Source organism: Anoplopoma fimbria, chromosome 23, assembly GCF_027596085.1.
Source record: "Anoplopoma fimbria isolate UVic2021 breed Golden Eagle Sablefish chromosome 23, Afim_UVic_2022, whole genome shotgun sequence".
NCBI classification, from domain to species: Eukaryota; Metazoa; Chordata; class Actinopteri; order Perciformes; family Anoplopomatidae; genus Anoplopoma; species Anoplopoma fimbria.
Genome location: NC_072471.1, coordinates 19,439,666 through 19,445,028, shown reverse-complemented (window position 1 = coordinate 19,445,028; position 5,363 = coordinate 19,439,666). Strand labels below are relative to the sequence as shown.

The window sequence follows — 5,363 nt, the reverse complement described above, 5'->3', positions numbered from 1 at the left end:
ACCTGGGTTGGCTGGGGCCCCCTACTTCTCTGCTTTAGCAGCCTAGTTACTAAAACGTAGGTGGGCTGCGACAGCTGACCTCTTATCAGTCAGGATCAGTGTGGTTGAGTTGTTGCAGGGCATGCATTAATCCGGCTCCACCCACTTTACCCAAAACATCAAGAAGAGGGCGGAGCCTGTGTGAGTTAGAGCAGAGGTTATGATACTGTAACATTAGATCGATAAGCATAGGTGGAGCAGTCTACCGAGGGGGCCCTGTATCCCGCTTAAGAGAATGTAGGCTGTTGAGCGGAGATGTGTGCTGCTTCATACAGTGGGGTTCACACGTATTCAGCCAGTGACTTCCTGAACAACCAGCTTTGCTTATGCAAATTTTCAGTGGGTGAGTGTGGGTGATAAATATGAATATTAAATACTCTATACATCAAATTAAATGTAATATATTGTTGTATATAATGAATGTGTAGTTATAGTAAGGGATACATACGGTAATCTTGAGAAACAATCTTTAAATCATCCGACCAAAAAACCCAGCCTAGTGCTGCAACTTCTTTTCCAATTAAACTAGCAAGACGCACTAGCTCTAAAAGTTGCTTAACCTGGCAAGAACGTTGCCAAGTCGGCAAAACACAGCCAGACAGTTTACAAACAACTTCAATTAATTCAGTTATAACAGCCCTTTTTGAACGAATCAATGTATTGATTGCGAATTAAAGGAATCTAAATTGAGTTAGAATTATATTTTACTCAAAGTTCTTAGCACTAAGAAAACTACTTTTCACCAAAACCCTGCTGCTGCTTTCCAAACAGGACTTGATCCAACCTAAAGCTTTATGTGCAGCAGTTCAAGATTCTGGGGTTGCTGGGGTGCTGATGCTCAGACATTAAGCCCTTTGCCTACCAACACATCTTCCCCATGCATTAAAGAGATACATTAGGGATTTAGAAGCTTGATTGGAAACTTGTGAGAAAGCTATCAGCATTCGGAAGCTAATTCTCCTCTGACACCATCAGTATGAACGATCTCTTTGTTCATCTTACTCTAGATGAATTCACTGTGGTCGATGACTGTCAATCACAGCCTCCCGAGCAAATGTACAGATATTTGGATTGGATTCATTCCATGTGTTCAATCTTCATCACTGCATTAAGTGTCTGCTCAGTTGGTTTTCATTTGGATGCTTAATTCTGTACCAATCTGTCAATAAGTGAAGATCACATCATCATTTTAGTTGAGAAATGGGCATTCCTTCTGATTGGCTATTAACACTATGCAGAGTGGTCCAAAGTATTTTAAAGAGTTAAATTATTGGAAATACTTATGCTCATAAACATGGATTTGAGAAGGCTTTGAAGAAGGGTGTAATCTTCAGTCAGACAAAGATCAAATCTAACAATTTATTGTTATAAATTTTACAAGTATTCAGGTTTGCGTTAAGGACCAGCTCGTGGCAAATTATTTAAAATTGCTAATCTGTGGAATGAAGATATAAACAATCATCATTGACTGAATAAGAGGTTGATCCCATTCTCACTCTCAAACTGTCAGGACAATTAGCAATCCATTAAGACAAGTATTTAGTTTAGCAATAGGTATATGGAAGATTGTTTTCTACCATCATATAGGTATAATAGATGTACTCAAATTCCTTTGATAATCCCACATTATTATTATTGAAATCACATTAGGTTTGATATTTGATGAGGTGAAGCTTGTCCTGGTAAAAAGGAGCACGGTTTAGTTTTCTGAGCTGTAATTGTCCCACTCAGTCATCACCTTGATGGCAGATCTTTGTTCTTTGTTGTGCAGCCTTTCTAAAAGGGGACGCCTGCTCTCTGCTGCCTGCTCCAATAAGCTCTCATTAATCTTCCTTACAGCCTTCATTAAAGCTGTCACTGCTACACTCCCTTCCTCTCTCACATCAACAATATTTTCACTTAACACAATGTTAAATTGGCTTTTTGGTACATTCTCTAAATGTTAACTAAAAAAGATGTGTAGTCAAATCCCAGACCATCTTGGCAAGCGGTTTGAGTGGTTGGATCACAATGTGGCTTAGTGGTGGTTTACACCGATCACCCAAGACTAGTTAATGTCAGGTGTAAATAGGGTCATTGTTGCTTGGGGTTCTATTGCACAGAGGAATAAGACATAGGCTTTGGCTACACATACAATTAGAGGCGGCCAGTCATTTGGGACAGGTGTGGCAAAGCCTGCTGGCAACAGAAAAAAGTGTGTTGTTAGTGGTTACTGAGTAATTTAGGAATTAATATAATTTTGGATTAATGCATTTTAGGGTTCTCCAGTAATACGGGATGAAAGCAAACTCATATCCTCTTAATACCAGCTAGGTTTGATTGCCCAGTGCCTGATAGGAGTGATTTACAAGCCATGAACTGCCCAGTGCTGATAGATTCATATCAGAGGGACACATTGGGGTGACTGTGGCACAGTAGTAGAGCAGGGTCATCCTTTAATCAGAGGATTGGCGGTTCAATCTCCGGCTCCGCTAGTCCATCTCGATTTGTCCTTGGGCAAGAAACGTAACCCCAAATTTCTCCCGCAGGCTGTTCCTGCCACTATGAAGGGGTGTAAATGATTTGTAAGAGTTCTGATGGGCAGGTGGAACCTGGGATGGTAGCCCCTGCCATCAGTGTATGAATGGGTCCGAATGGGTGAATGAGGACATGTAGTAGCGCTTCACAGGGGTGTGGGTTGAGTTCTATTTACTGCCTGAAGAACCCACTGACCAACATTTCCTACATGAAACAAAGAGGACTGGTGAGTACTGGAGTTTGGTGATCCAGAGAAAGTAAACACAACCAAATAGAGAGGGTTAAATACAGCATAGCCAGCTGGAAGATATTTGGCATGAGAAGGCCTTTTTTGGCATCGTGCTGCATTTAACAATTGTGTTTGGCAGAATGCAGGATTACTAACAATTGTGGGTGGTGGGTCACAAAGGATTTCAGTGTTCAGTATGTCCTTTAAATATTCTCCTTTAGTCTTAGAGCGACTATGGCTTCATGGTAATGTTTGTTCTTCCTGTGGCCAGAATTCAACCTATTCACTCAAATAACAGGACAGAGCTTAAGGCACAGGCTTAAAGCAGTATGTTCAGCTCACTGGTTCATGTCATTACAATATCCACATTTCAATGTGGGATGTACAAATATGAAATAAAGCTTTCAGGTCATTACTCCTTTATCTGTCTGACATAACCATCCTCTTGCTCCTCTGTTAACTACTATAGTGAGCCATAAAATAGATAATCTAATACATTTTTAATTACACATTTGTACTTCACAGAGGGGAAGTTTCGATGTGTTGTATAATTTATTTATTTTCACAGAGAACAATGTGGTCCAAATTTAGTGCTTCATTGAGGTAAAGAGAGTTATGTGCTAATACAGTTGCTGTACAATTTGTATTTATTAATAATTGCTTTGCCCAAATAGCAGCATTTTAATTTCCTGTGGATTAAATCTTTAATCTGTGACTTCTAAATCAAAGCTGTACAAAGGATTTCTGATAAAAAGTCAAAGGCTATTGGCTCTTGATGACACCCTTTCCTTGGTGTCCAGTGGGCTCCCGGCTAAGCTAAGGGGGCCAATGATTGGGTAACATGTTTACTTTGAAAATTAACCAGAGTGTACTTGCCATGAGTACACTCCATGAGCACTTATTTCACAGATTTTATCTATACCTTATAGGTTTGGGACAATAGAATTGATTTATTGATCAACAGTGTATTACTTTCTCCTATCACAGGTTTCCATGGATGGTGGTTGTACCTGGAGCGTGGTTCAGCCTACTGCCCTGGCCCTGCCTGACACCCACTGCTATTATTAGTTACATTTCTATTACAGCTACGATTATGGCTGTTAATACTATTATACAATTATTATTAGTGATAATTATTTTTATTATTTTGCTAATAATAGTGCTACTTCTGCTATTACTAATCATTATGTTGTTAGTTCTGTACATATGACATCTTTTTCCACTACTGTCCATCCTTGGAGAGGGAAAAAATGGAAAAAAATGTTTTTCCGTTTTTTCCCCGTTCCCAAATGCGAGGGTCCACTGACAGGAATGTTGTTAAGTTTGTATGTAAAAACAAAAAAAACTTAATCCACTTTAACATCGTCTCCAAATTGGTCTACATCATTAATGAAAATCATATATTTTATGTTCTGTGTCAAATCGTGTAAAGTTTTGTTTGTTTCAAAACAGATATAGCATTTAGGAATTTGTCTGTGTTTTAGTAGTCCACACATACCTTTTCATCCTTCACATTCCATATCAATCCAGAGAATCCAGTGATGTCTTAACATCTGTCATCGGTTAATTTGCTGGTGTTCTCCTGCCAGCAAGTCAATTTCCCAAGCTGGATTCCCCATGTTGATGTTGTTCTACCATGTGCCCTTACAATGCAGATTTCAATTTTACAGTTTCTCCTGCATTAGGTTTTCCACAAACTCAACTGTTATTTCCTTATTTTTTATGGCACAGAATTCAATTCAATTCCATTTTTTTGTATAGCCCAAAATCACAAATAACAAATTTGCCTCTGTGGGCTTTACAATCTGTACACATGCGACATCCTCTGTCCGGGAACCCTCACACCGGCACAGGAAAAACTCCCCTAAAAAAAGGGAGAAAAAAGGAAGAAACCTATGGGAGAGCATCAGAGGAGGGATCCTTCTCCCAGGATGGACAGAATGCAATAGATGTCATGTGTACAGAATTAATTACATAAAATAGTTACAACACATTCAATGTATATGACATAAATGATTCATATAATAGGAGTAGTAAGCAGAGTGACAAAAGGAAAAATTACAACTACTTTTAATAACGGCAGCAATGGCTATAGTAGAATTACAATAATGATATAGGGAATAATAATAGTAATGTGACTAATAATAATAATAATCGAAGTAGCAGTGGGTGTCAGCCGGGTCACGGCAGGAGGCACGACCACAGTCCAGGTACCACAACGATTCCTGGAAACCTGCAAGGCGAGAAAGCACAAATACTCCAGGGTAGAAGCAAAGCCAATAAGCGTAATGGTATATAGTATCTTTTAAAAGGCCCTTTGGTAGGCACAATATTTGCTTACGGCCATACCACCCTGAACACGCCCGATCTCGTCTGATCTCGGAAGCTAAGCAGGGTCGGGCCTGGTCAGTACTTGGATGGGAGACCGCCTGGGAATACCAGGTGCTGTAAGCTTTTTCACTCCTCTTTACAAAAAGCAGAGGGCGCTGCTGCTTTTTCAGTGGACACCGACAGGGTGGGAAGGAAATAGCTAGAACATGACTTGCAGGTATAGAAATGACACAACCAGTTAAATGAT

At 39.7% G+C, this 5,363-nt stretch overlaps 1 non-coding gene across 1 annotated transcript; it reads left to right on the top strand.

The window, feature by feature from the left end:
* The first annotated feature begins 5,120 nt into the window (after positions 1–5,120).
* Positions 5,121–5,239, top strand: LOC129112870 (5S ribosomal RNA). Its single transcript, XR_008532379.1, has one exon. It is a non-coding gene; the product is annotated as a 5S ribosomal RNA (ribosomal RNA).
* Positions 5,240–5,363: the final 124 nt, after the last annotated feature.